Raw genomic sequence first — 14,744 nt, forward strand, 5'->3', positions numbered from 1 at the left:
ACACGAGTTGGAATCATTTCTGTGATCCCAAGCTCATCGTGCAAAGATGGTACCTGTTTTCACAAACGTTGTGGCTGAAAGCAATCCAATACTTCCATCTAATCGAAAGCCGTTAACACTTTAATGTCCTTATTCTGAGGAAGAGCAGGAACTTAAAGGGTTAAAAAACACAAAGGCTGTTTCTCTGGGAAAGTGGGAAGAAACAAATGACAGATGAACCGGTGTCCACAAACATGTGGCTATAAAATGTATGGTCAGAATAGAGTGTGATACTTTTTTAATCTTTGCACTGACAGAGCTCCCCCCTGAGGCTTCCCTTAGTAAATATGGATTTTAAAAAGTACAGTAGCATTTAAAAATAGGGTTTATACAAATAGCCGGGGCTGAGTTAGCTGTGTAACTGCAGTAAACACAGTAGAAACATGTGCATGTCCTGTTTGAAGATAGTTGCTTACATATTCCCAGCCTAACATTAATTAATTTGATATAAAATAAATGAGCACTGGAACTACACATCTCATTTTATCAGAGCCACTGACCACACAGGAGCACTTTGTGTTCTACAATTAGAGACTTTAGTCCGTCTGTTTCTCTGTATACTTTCTTACCACCACTTCACACTGTTCTTCAATAGAGAAGACCCCCAGAAGACCCCCACAGAGCAGGTATGATGCAGTGACACTGACGTGGTGGTGGTGGTGTGTTGTGCTGGTGTAGAGTGGATCAGACACAGCAGTGCTGGTCCACCTTGTAGATGTAAAGTCAGAGACAGTAGCTCATCTGTTGCTGCACAGTGTGTGTCGCTGTAGATACGTTTTTAACATTGGGTTAGTAAACACAGATGCTAAAACATACCAATCTTTTCAAAGCCGTACATTATTAATGGTTTGGTTTTGTGGAAATAAGGGTCAGCCACGTTCATGATTCTGATATTTAAACTTGGAATTTGCAGTACATTCATAAAGTTATAAATTAAAGTTCAGTGGCCTGATTTGAGTTTAGTTGCCAATACTTTCATGGTCTACTATGAGAAAATAAATGTATAGAAATGACACTAATATTTGAGATTACAAAGCATGCTGTTTCATATTTCTGAGCTTAAAAACCCTTGTCCCCGCATCCAGATTTTGTGATTTATTATTTCCATTTATCTGTACATAAGAAAGACGACACGGTGACGCAGCAGGTAGCTCCAAGGACCTGGGGGTTGTGGGTTCGAGTCCCGCTCCGGGTGACTGTCTGTGAGGAGTGTGGTGTGTTCTCTCTGTGTCCGCGTGGGTTTCCTCCAGGTGCTTCGGTTTCCCCCACGCTCCAAAAAAACATGTTACTAAGTGGATTGGCGACTCAAAAGTGTAAGTCTTGTGTGTGTGTTGCCCTGTGAAGGACTGGCGCCCCCTCCAGGGTGTGTTCCTGCCTTGCACCCAGTGACTCTGGGTAGGCTCCGGACCCACCGCAACCCTGAATTGGATAAAGGCTTACAGGCAATGAATGAATGTACATAAGAAGACACAATACTCCACAGAATGTGGGAAGGAAAAGAGTGACCATAATTACAGTTTAACACATAGGGGGAGGACCAAGGAGGAACTTTAATCTGTTCATCTATGTTTGTCTTTCCCAGAATCGCGGAGCTTGTATAGCTTTTGCTTTAAAAGGATATGACAAACTCATCTCAGTGTAATCATCAAATGTAATCTCAGTGACCCCAAAATGGCCAGCAGTACCTTGCCTTGTCTCTTGTGTTTGTTCAAGACATTGATTCACAGCAATGTGTGTTTAACAGATTCAGGCATCTCCTTGTTTCTTTCTTTGCTTCTCGTCTTTCTCCACTGACATCTCGTGTTCTTTTTCAGGGAATATTTTCCAGTGCATTGTTTTACCTGTGAAAGGTTTATACCTATGGAATTACTTATATGTCAGAGATGTTTCTAACACAAACAGTAATTTCAAAAATGTGTGGTTTAAAACTGTAAATTGCACTTTATAAAATCTTTATTTGATATATTTTCTTTGTTATTTTTATATTAATCTATTTATTTCTGTGATTCAAAAACAATTGTCTATATTTCCAGACAAACCTATAAACAATATAGACACGCAGAGTGCATCTCAGGCAAAGAGAAACCCAGTAAAAAAACACATTTTAATTTTGAATTCAGGCATTTTTGCTGCACTATGCAGATTTATAGATCTGGACTGTTTCTAATCAAGCTCAACAATCTGTTCCAGCAAAGAATAGTAGTAATCTTAAAGGATCTGGGTTCACTGTCTCTGCTTCACCATCTCTATCACATTTTTCCACTCCCAGACATCCTGGAACAGCTATTATTACACTTGGAAAGACTCACTATCATCTTAAATGATGTGCAGCAAGTCATGGCGGAGTGGTACCAGACCTCTTCATATTGTCTAATGGAGACAGGATTTATGAACTGCGTGGGCTTACTAGGGAACTGTTAGCATTAGACGCTAATGTGTTTACTTTAATGACCCATTCTTGAGGTTAAAATAATATTAAAACTCATTTTCACAAACAAAAACCGGTTGTTTTGCTAGAATCTTTGTGTAATGTGATTTAAAAAGTAGAATCTTTCACAAAAGCACTCATAACATTTCTTGTGACATAGAGCATGACAGCAGCACTTTCAGAAACTCTGACACCACGAATGCACCGTCATTTCAAACTATATCCTTGCTTCATTTCTATGGGCCATCACACTCCTCCAGCTCTAATGTAAGGAGCCCGAACCGAGAAATCTAAACAGCTGCTTTATGACAATGCTAGCTGTAAAAAGTGCTCTTTAATTTGAAGTTATTTGAACTTTTACTGAAGCTTACGTAGCACTAGTCAACTGCACTATAATGACATCTTTGGTACGTAATTCTTCCCACTGTACGCTGAAACTAGACCACACCCTTAAATGAAACACTACAAGCCACTTCATTAAAGATACATTAAAATAACGAAAGAAAAAACAATTGTGAGCCAGTTTCACAGAACGTGTTAAAATCCTCACCTGTGCTGAATGTGCTGAAGTTATCATTTTGTTTTTTTTATGATTTTTAATTTTAAATTTTCTATGTCGGGAGTATGCAAGAAAATTTTGGATCAAAGGTAAATGCCGTTCCCTACCAGAGATCTGTCCTTAAAGAAAAATAGTTATAAATCAGATTTATTCAAACAGATAATCAAAATGATCCAAAAATATGTTCAAAACTATATATATATATATTCATTCATTGTCTGTAAGCGCTTATCCAGTTCAGGGTGGCGGTGGGTCTGGAACATCATTGGAATATCATTGGGCATAAGGCAGGAACACGCCCTGGAAGGGGAGCCAGTCCGTCACAGGGCAACACACACTCACACATTCACTCACACACTCACACCTACGGACACTTCTGAGTCGCCAATCCACCTACCAACGTGTGTTTTTGGACCCACGCAGACACAGGGCGAACACACCACACTCCTCACAGACAGTCACCCGGAGGAAACCCACACAGACACAGGGAGAACACACCACACTCCTCACAGACAGTCACCCGGAGGAAACCCACGCAGACACAGAGAGAACACACCACACTCCTCACAGACAGTCACCCGGAGGAAACCCACGCAGACACAGAGAGAACACACCACACTCCTCACAGACAGTCACCCGGAGGAAACCCACACAGACACAGGGAGAACACACCACACTCCTCACAGACAGTCACATGGAGTGGGACTCGAACCCACAACCTCCAGGTCCCTGGAGCTGTGTGACTGCGACATTTACCTGCTGCACCACCGTGCCGCCATATTCTCTTATTATTGTTTTTATAATTGTATTATTCTCATTTTGAGTAAAACCACATTTAGGATAAAACCACATGCACTGCCTCTTGTGGCTGATTAATTTAGTCTTTAATGTAAATTACTTTATAAAAACACCAAGAAATGTACAAGTATATGTTTTGCGAATAAAGAACATCATTGCCGTCCTTTCAGGGAAATAGAGAGAGAGAGGGGGGGGGGGGGAGCGGGGGGAGAGAGAGAGAGAGGAGAGAGGGGGGTGAGAGAGAGAGAAGGGGGGAGAGAAAGAGAGAGAGAGGAGAGAGGGGGGAGAGAGAGAGAGGAGAGAGGGGGGAGAGAGAGAGAGAGGAGAGAGGGGAGGGAGAGAGAGAGAGAGAGGAGAGAGGGGGGGAGAGAGAGAGAGAGGAGAGAGAGAGCGTAGTAGTTTTGTTTGGTTTTGTGTCGGAACATCGCTGAAGGGTGGCTACTTCTGAATAATTTGTGCTACTCACATCATCAAAGATCAGGCACTGGTATGGTCTGCTGATCCTCCATTTAGAGCTCAGAAGAAAAAGTGTGTCATCTTATTTTGGCCTCTTGTTGTTCATGTGGATGGTGAAACCCAAAACCGTGTCATACATAATGGAAAATATTTGAGGTTCTCTTTTATTAACCAAGAACAGCTTTGATGTTTGATGTCTTTTTTTATTTTAAAAGAAGAAAGAAAAGGGGAGCAATATGGCATGCTAGCCATCTCCCTTTGGAGAGCAAAGCCAACAAAAGTGGGGGTGTGGGAGAGGGGGACAAATAGGATAAAACAAAACCAGAGCTCCTACACTTCACTTAATCAATTAAATGTCATCATTAGCCTCTCTTCCTTGTGGAATGTCAGGGATCAGAGAGCAGTCAGAACTGATCAAAGTGACAGCATTTGCATTGGTTTTAGCTCAAAACCTATGACTGCCACTGCAGCTCCTCCTCTCACTAAGCTACAGTTGTGTTTAACACAGACACAGAGAGAACACACCACACTCCTCACAAGACAGTCACCCGGAGGAAACCCACGCAGACACAGAGAGAACACACCACACTCCTCACAGACAGTCACCCGGTGGAAACCCACACAGACACAGGGAGAACACACCACACTCCTCACAGACAGTCACCCGGAGGAAACCCGCGCAGACACAGAGAGAACACACCGCACTCCTCACAGACAGTCACCCGGAGGAAACCCACGCAGACACAGAGAGAACACACCACTCTCCTCACAGACAGTCACCCGGAGGAAACCCACGCAGACACAGGGAGAACACACCACTCTCCTCACAGACAGTCACCCGGAGGAAACCCACGGAGACACAGGGAGAACACACCACTCTCCTCACAGACAGTCACCCGGTGGAAACCCACGGAGACACAGGGAGAACACACCACTCTCCTCACAGACAGTCACCCGGAGGAAACCCGCGCAGACACAGGGAGAACACACCGCACTCCTCACAGACAGTCACCCGGAGGAAACCCACGCAGACACAGAGAGAACACACCACTCTCCTCACAGACAGTCACCCGGAGGAAACCCACGCAGACACAGGGAGAACACACCACTCTCCTCACAGACAGTCACCCGGAGGAAACCCACGCAGACACAGGGAGAACACACCACTCTCCTCACAGACAGTCACCCGGAGGAAACCCACACAGACACAGAGAGAACACACCACACTCCTCACAGACAGTCACCCGGAGCGGGACTCAAACCCACAACCTCCAGGTCCCTGGAAATGTGTGACGGTGCCGCCCAGAAATTTGACATGTACCTGCCAATTTGAGATCTGATCCAACCAGGCTTTTCTTTATTCACTGTCATGTTGATTGCATATTTCTCATTTCCTCTCCAGGACTTATAGAGTATACTTTTTTTTGGACAGATTTCTGTAATGAAAACATAAATATTCAGAGAATGTAATGAATCTTTAGGGAACACAGCTGGACCTTTAAATGTACTGTTACACTATTTGTGTCTTTCATGACAATAATGTACCTGTACAGACGTGCCTCGTGTGACTGTCAGTGAAACATTTGGAGCGTTCTCCCTGTGTCTGCATAGGTGTCCTCCAGGTACCTCCTTACAGTCCAAAAACACACGCCGGTAGGTGGACTGGATATTCAAAAGTGTCCATAGGTGTGATTGTGTGAGTGAGTGTGATATGCCCTGTGATGGACATGGTGCCCTCTCCTGGGTGTATTCCTGCCTTGCGCCCCATGATTCTGAGTAGGCTTTGGAGTGACCTTCAGGACTCAGACACACTGTGAGATATAAAGTCTTGGCTAAAAAGTTATTTGTTTAGTCTATCGTTTATTAGATAGTTTTAAAGGCATGGACCTAGGTGTTCATAGATATTTCACTATGCTTTTTTGTTCCCCTTGCTCTCATGTGAGCACTCAGGTTTGCTGATGGTGAAGCTGAGGAGCTCTGATATCTCAGGGAGCCCTCATGTCTGTGCTGCTGTTTCTGATTCTCCCTATTTACAAATGCTGTTCTCATGAAGTCTGCCAGGGTTTCAACTCACTGTAATTATTCTCATAGTGTTCAGTAACTCTGACCCAGAAATCAGATCTAGGTATCGATATGCATCTCTACAGAACAATTACGCATCCTGTCTGACGTGATGCAGGACACAGATTGTCTAAACTGTGTTGTCCCCACCCGCCTGATGTCTGATCAGCTTTGACCATCTCTCATGGAGGGACCTGCATGTGCCGAAGTGTCTCACCTTCACACTCAGAGACTGACTGATGAGCCCGGGCTTTTACTTTAATTAGAACTTCTCGTTGTTCACCTGCCTCACACTGTACTTTATTAACACACAGGGACATCATAGAATACTAACTTCACATGAGATTATAGACTACTATACAGTCATTAGGCATCAACTACATTAGGATGGGTCCTTATAATCTGAGTGTGCTTTTCCTCACCGGTGTCACATTAACACAGGGCTAAGACCTGGAATACTGCACAGCTCCTGTGAGACAACACCACTTGTCAACTGACTTGAACTGGAAACTGTTTTTTAAAGGTTATAAGTCATTGGCTTAAACTGTATTTTTCAGTTAAATTCATCTAAAACCATACAAAGCATTCATCCAATGAAAATTCACTATAGAACAAAATGTGGCATGAATTTAGCATGAAAAATTGGGTATGAATATTCATTCATTCATTGTCTGTAACCGCTCAGAGAGTTCAGGCTTGTGGTTGGTCTGGAGCTTACCTTCAACACACAACTCAAGGACCCTGGAGCTGTGTGACAGCGATACACCTGCTGACACACAACAAAAGGTTCCAGAGACTGAACAAATCACAGATTTTTGTTGTTATTGCAGTTTAAAAGTGTTGACTTTAATTATTAAATGACTGTTGTTTGTACGTGACTGAAGTTTAACTTGTACGTTTTCATACACTGTTTGAATTATCAACTGTTTCGAATTCGTTTTAGTTTTGGATCAGTTTCAGTCTGTGTTTACTTTCATGACGTTAGCGCTCTCATGAATTTAGACTTGGTTCCACTTTAAATAGTCTGAAACAGCACAAAATAAGTCAGTATTACCCACCTGTGCAGCAGAAATAGAGCAATATTTTAGAAAACATTTTTTCATGATTTTCAGCGTTCAGCTGTTTTCCTGCAGTGAGCAGAGACAGAGGAAGCCTAGCCAGTAAACAAGGAACGTCCCTGGACGTTCAAAATAGGTCTAAAAGTAGTCTGTCCGTCAAGGACATATTTTAAACGTCAATGGACGTGCAAATCCATCTTAATGAGTTAGTTAAGTGGTGACCAATTGATAACATCAGTGGACGTCCAAAATGCGTTTTATACAAGTCATTTATTTCAGGACCAATTAATAACGTCAATGGACGTCCAGAATACGTCTAATAGTCGTCTTTTCAATGTCTGTGTTTGGACGTCTTTGCAACTTTCATTTTCAACCTTAAGAGAACGTTGATTAGACGGCAGTCATTACGTTATTTCAACGTTGAATCAACGGCTAATTGTTTACTGGGTAGCTTGTCTGGCTGAGACACTTTGTTTTTTACTCGTTTACTAACACTGGGGCTTCAAAAACACCCGGTTTCCAGCGCACAAACCGACAGGGGAGCAGCACACGGTGAGGAAACCTCTTCTGAAGTTTAGAAAATGTATTTTTTGATTAAACTTATGGACATCACCTTTAAATGAAGAAGAAATTATTGGAAAATAAAAGCAGTCGTAATAACTCATATTAATAAACATTTATTGAAATAAACATTAGCCTATTTTGACAACAGTAATATTATCCATGAGGTCAGCGTTGTAGAAAGCCCTGTTTTGAGTCGTTGCAGGATTTGGGGCAACACATACTACACTAAAGCGTTTAATCAATAATCACGGAGGTAAACCCCTGTGCTCCTTGTTCTTAAAATCTATCACCACTGCTGAAACTATCCAAACACACATGCACATACAGTTAACCTTTCTGACCCCGAGAAGAGGTGATGCCCACGATGATTGGACTCAGCCTCCCGTCACATGACCCTGCTACAAATAGAAAGAGGAAAGCAGACGATAACATTACGACAGAGTTTATTTTGTGCCTCCCCCAGTGAAAACACGTCTTTGAGCCTAGGTTTAACCCACATCTTCTCTTGTAGAAAAACAAAAAGCAGACTGTGTGCTGACAGCTGCAGCTCAGGCATCCTGCAGAGAACCATAGGAGAGCTTTGAGAAACTTGACCTTCTGAAACAATAAAACGGCATCATCAAACACACCGCTGACCTGGCCTTACAAGCGCCTGCTTGAAATGATTCATATTAAACGGTGGGGAGCTCCAAGACAGCGATAAATAGCGTGAGAGCATACTATTTTAAATAAATTTAAAGAGCGTGCTATTGTCACATTGCAAATTTCTACCCTAGACCACGCTTAGCAGCAAGTTTACTACTATCACGTTTCTGTGGTCTGCACTGAACCAGACAACCCACTGTGGGGAATTAGAAGGAGAGCGCTGACAAAAACACTGATGCCAAAGTTAGTTTGAGTTAGGTGCAGTGTATGAGTGCGACTGATTCCGTACTTAGAGATCCCCTCACACTCATATACATCCTGCAACATAAGGAACTACTTTTGAGACGATCCTTAGCCACAGCCCATGTTTAACCACTACTATAATCTGTAAATCATTTTCCACCGGCCAGATAACTTAAAAAAGATGAGCAAAACATTAGCGTTAAATCCAGTTATATGTTAGATATCTAAGTACTTTACCCACTACTGTAATGTTACCGAAGGACTGTATCCAATACTGAACTCTTTATAACATTACAGTGAAATTACTTTTATCATTGTGTCAACGTAGGCTTTTGCTAGAAGTGAATGTGCGAGCATTTTACACTCTCAGAAAAAAGGTATGATAGAGGTACATAAGGTGTCACTCAAGGTAAAAAGCATAATTGTATAATGGTACATTCATTCATTCATTATCTGTAACCGTTATCCAGTTCAGGGTTGCAGTGGGTCCGGAGCCTACCTGGAATCACTGCGCGCAATGCAGAAACATACCCTGGAAACCCACGCAGACACACGGAGAACACACCACACTCCTCACAGACAGTCACCCGGAAGAAACCCACGCAGACACAGAGAGAACACACCACACTCCTCACAGACAGTCACCCGGAGGAAACCCACACAGACACAGAGAGAACACACCACACTCCTCACAGACAGTCACCCGGAGGAAACCCACGCAGACACACGGAGAACACACCACACTCCTCACAGACAGTCACCCGGAGCGGGACTTGAGCCCACAACCTCCACATAATATACATTTATTATAATATAAGTCCTGGAGATGAAATGAGGCATATGAAGTCAACACAATTTTACAATCTGAAATCATAATAGAATATGGTACAATTATATTCCCTAATTAAAGGTAGAGAATATGTTCTCTTAAAGGTACAACCACAGTTTTTCTGGCAGTGTATAACAGGAATTTGGGAACTACCTTTTCATTAGGAATTGTGATTATACAAATCAAGTTTCCAAAGTGTTTGTACACTGTGCTAAATGTAAATAAAAACAGAATACAACAATATCATTTAAAGCCTATATTTAATAGAAAATATAAAAAAAAAACAATATTCCAAAGGTTGAAAGTAATTAATCTAGTTGTCTTTTGAAAAATATACGCCCATTTATAAATTTGAATGCCAGCAGCTAAATGCAAGATTGAAGTGCACGAGTGCAAACATGCAGCAATGCGAGACAAGGAACAGCAATGCAAGCAATAACAAAAAACAATAGCTGTTAGGGAGGTGACACAGTGCTTTTTCTTCTGTGCTTCAGTGCTTTTTCCAGACGGTAGGAGTGTGAGGGGTGTGTGGGATCATCCACAATGTGTTCTAAACAGTCCTCATTATGCTCAGAAGGGACCTGTGTTTTGAGGCGGTGCAGTTCTCAAATAAGGCAGTGATGCAGCTGCTCAGTGTGCTCTCGACGGTCGTGCTATAGATGGTCCTCCCTGGATCGGAGGTAGGAGGTGTGTTTTCCTCAGACTTTTAGACGTTGCCACACTTTCTTGGTGATGGGGCTGGTGTTGATGGACCAGGTGAGGTGAGCAGCAAGGAATCTGGTGCTCCTTGTGGTCTCCACCGTGGAGCAGTCGATGTTCAGTAAAGAGAGATCCCGCCCTGTTCTTCTGAAGTCAACAACAATCTCTTTGGTTTTGTTAGCTACAAGGTGGACCAACCAGGTAGGTGTGTCCAATGCGGTGGGCAGTGAGTGGGCATCCACTCATACCAGCGCATCACACACTAACACACCACCACCACATCACTTTCGCGCAGAGAAGGAGTCATCACACAAATTAATCATGATCTGTGGTGGTCCTGTGGGGGTCCTAACAAAGTTTGCAGCGCAACAGGTGGCCTACAGTCTGTGATTGTAGATCTACAACGTACACTTTTATGGTAAGTGGAGCTGATAAAACGGACAATACGTGTGGAACAAGGCAGGTCACTGTAATGTTAGAAATAATCTAATAATCATTATTTATTTAATGAGAAACACATTTATTCCTTTTCAAATGAAATACAAAAGGGAATGTAGAGTATATCTTTGTAGTATTGGGGGTAAAGGAGTGTTAGACATTCAAAAGAAACATCTGTCTGAAACATAGAGCCAAGAAGCTTTAGGTTCCAGGCCGACTGATATTCCCCTCCTATTAATGACGGCAGGAGAAAGTTCCTTACGGTTCTCCGCTACCGCTCGAGGACTCGTGCCAGACTGCACGGGTCCGCACCTGTTACACCATCCGTTCAAATTTCAGACACAAACAAAATATCAGAAAGATCAGATCAAAGTAAACATGCTGAAAAACAGATCACGAGTCCGTTCCACCGCTTCTTTATTCTTATTTACAGTACCGTGTGATCACTGTTTAGTTTAAACCATGCTGTGTTTAGTCTGGGATCATAACGAGAACAATCCCAGCCATAGATCTGATTCTGAAAGTTAGAAGGAAGTGTATAGGAAATGTTCGAGTGTTTTAAGAAGGATTTTATGCTCGTCATGTGGATCCAACATCTTTTATTTCTCCCCAGATGTTAATATTTACAGGCCACTCGTGGAATTTGTGTTGACAGCCTGAATTTGAGGTTAAGGAAAGGTCAAAGGCCAAGCACGTCCCGCTGACTTGAAAGCGCATCTGAGCACACCTTGCTCTTCGTCTCTGTCGTTTGGTTCTCAAACCATCTGTATCGCCACACTCTGGGCCTGATCAAAGCCAAACAAAAGCCATGTGTTAATTACCTTTGAAGAGGTAATGACTTCAGGGCCATGCGCAGCCCCTCATCTGGTTTCAGAACTGGGACAGAGTGTGGGCTTCGCTGGTACCTGCCTCACGTGTACTCTTTTCTCCTGGAGAAATCCCCCATTCTTCCTCCACAAATAAACAGCAGATGCTATTTTTACAGCATGCATTTTATTACGCTACTACAGCTGAACCGCTGGTGATATCTGCATGAAAATATATAGAGAGAAGCAAATGGGGTGACATTATATTACACTGAGTACTGCACTTATGAAAAACATAACTGCAGATTTCTTTAATATTAAGTGTCTAGGATCTTTGGCAGCACACCATCCCCGTGTCCACCATAAAATATTACATTTAGATTTGCTCTCCATACAATATTACAGACATTGACGTGTTCGTGCACCTCAGGCTCACAGACAATGCACTTCATTCCTTCTGGGAAGTGATTCATTTACAGCCTCAATTCAGAAAAAGGGGACAGAGATTTTCAAATACAACGCCATAATACCCTTGTGTTTGCCTGTAATGTCACTGTCATCCAGCTCCAGGGTCCTGGAGGTTGTGGGTTCGAGCTGTCTGTGAGGAGTGTGGTCTGTTCTCTCTGTGTCTGCGTGGGTTTCCTCCGGGTGACTGTCTGTGAGGAGTGTGGTGTGTTCTCCCTGTGTCTGTGTGGGTTTCCTCCGGGTGACTGTCTGTGAGGAGTGTGGTGTGTTCTCTCTGTGTCTGCGTGGGTTTCCTCCGGGTGACTGTCTGTGAGGAGTGTGGTGTGTTCTCCCTGTGTCTGCGTGGGTTTCCTCCGGGTGACTGTCTGTGAGGAGTGTGGTGTGTTCTCCCTGTGTCTGCGTGGGTTTCCTCCGGGTGACTGTCTGTGTGGAGTGTGGTGTGTTCTCCCTGTGTCTGTGTGGGTTTCCTCCGGGTGACTGTCTGTGAGGAGTGTGGTGTGTTCTCCCTGTGTCTGCGTGGGTTTCCTCCGGGTGACTGTCTGAGGAGTGTGGTGTGTTCTCCCTGTGTCTGCGTGGGTTTCCTCCGGGTGACTGTCTGTGAGGAGTGTGGTGTGTTCTCCCTGTGTCTGTGTGGGTTTCCTCCGGGTGACTGTCTGTGAGGAGTGTGGTGTGTTCTCTCTGTGTCTGCGTAGGTTTCCTCCGGGTGACTGTCTGTGAGGAGTGTGGTGTGTTCTCCCTGTGTCTGCGTGGGTTTCCTCCGGGTGACTGTCTGTGAGGAGTGTGGTGTGTTCTCCCTGTGTCTGCGTGGGTTTCCTCCGGGTGACTGTCTGTGAGGAGTGTGGTGTGTTCTCCCTGTGTCAGCGTGGGTTTCCTCCGGGTGACTGTCTGTGAGGAGTGTGGTGTGTTCTCCCTGTGTCCACGTGGGTTTCCTCCGGGTGACTGTCTGTGAGGAGTGTGGTGTGTTCTCCCTGTGTCTGCGTGGGTTTCCTCCGGGTGACTGTCTGTGAGGAGTGTGGTGTGTTCTCTCTGTGTCTGCGTGGGTTTCCTCCGGGTGACTGTCTGTGAGGAGTGTGGTGTGTTCTCCCTGTGTCTGCGTGGGTTTCCTCCGGGTGACTGTCTGTGAGGAGTGTGGTGTGTTCTCCCTGTGTCTGCGTGGGTTTCCTCCGGCTGACTGTCTGTGAGGAGTGTGGTGTGTTCTCCCTGTGTCTGCGTGGGTTTCCTCCGGGTGACTGTCTGTGAGGAGTGTGGTGTGTTCTCCCTGTGTCTGCGTGGGTTTCCTCCGGGTGACTGTCTGTGAGGAGTGTGGTGTGTTCTCCCTGTGTCTGTGTGGGTTTCCTCCGGGTGACTGTCTGTGAGGAGTGTGGTGTGTTCTCTCTGTGTCTGCGTGGGTTTCCTCCGGGTGACTGTCTGTGAGGAGTGTGGTGTGTTCTCCCTGTGTCTGTGTGGGTTTCCTCCGGGTGACTGTCTGTGAGGAGTGTGGTGTGTTCTCCCTGTGTCTGCGTGGGTTTCCTCCGGGTGACTGTCTGTGAGGAGTGTGGTGTGTTCTCTCTGTGTCTGCGTGGGTTTCCTCCGGGTGACTGTCTGTGAGGAGTGTGGTGTGTTCTCCCTGTGTCTGCGTGGGTTTCCTCCAGGTGACTGTCTATGAGGAGTGTGGTGTGTTCTCTCTGTGTCTGTGTGGGTTTCCTCCGGGTGACTGTCTGTGAGGAGTGTGGTGTGTTCTCCCTGTGTCTGCGTGGGTTTCCTCCGGATGACTGTCTGTGAGGAGTGTGGTGTGTTCTCCCTGTGTCTGCGTGGGTTTCCTCCGGGTGACTGTCTGTGAGGAGTGTGGTGTGTTCTCCCTGTGTCTGCGTGGGTTTCCTCCGGGTGACTGTCTGTGAGGAGTGTGGTGTGTTCTCTCTGTGTCTGCGTGGGTTTCCTCCGGGTGACTGTCTGTGAGGAGTGTGGTGTGTTCTCCCTGTGTCTGCGTGGGTTTCCTCCAGGTGACTGTCTATGAGGAGTGTGGTGTGTTCTCTCTGTGTCTGTGTGGGTTTCCTCCGGGTGACTGTCTGTGAGGAGTGTGGTGTGTTCTCCCTGTGTCTGCGTGGGTTTCCTCCGGATGACTGTCTGTGAGGAGTGTGGTGTGTTCTCCCTGTGTCTGCGTGGGTTTCCTCCAGGTGACTGTCTATGAGGAGTGTGGTGTGTTCTCTCTGTGTCTGTGTGGGTTTCCTCCGGGTGACTGTCTGTGAGGAGTGTGGTGTGTTCTCCCTGTGTCTGCGTGGGTTTCCTCCGGGTGACTGTCTGTGAGGAGTGTGGTGTGTTCTCCCTGTGTCTGCGTGGGTTTCCTCCGGGTGACTGTCTGTGAGGAGTGTGGTGTGTTCTCCCTGTGTCTGCGTGGGTTTCCTCCGGGTGACTGTCTGTGAGGAGTGTGGTGTGTTCTCCCTGTGTCTGCGTGGGTTTCCTCCGGGTGACTGTCTGTGAGGAGTGTGGTGTGTTCTCCCTGTGTCCACGTGGGTTTCCTCCGGGTGACTGTCTGTGAGGAGTGTGGTGTGTTCTCCCTGTGTCTGCGTGGGTTTCCTCCGGGTGACTGTCTGTGAGGAGTGTGGTGTGTTCTCTCTGTGTCTGCGTGGGTTTCCTCCGGGTGACTGTCTGTGAGGAGTGTGGTGTGTTCTCCCTGTGT

The sequence above is a fragment of the Hoplias malabaricus genome, chromosome 13, assembly GCF_029633855.1.
Source record: "Hoplias malabaricus isolate fHopMal1 chromosome 13, fHopMal1.hap1, whole genome shotgun sequence".
Lineage (NCBI taxonomy): Eukaryota > Metazoa > Chordata > Actinopteri > Characiformes > Erythrinidae > Hoplias > Hoplias malabaricus.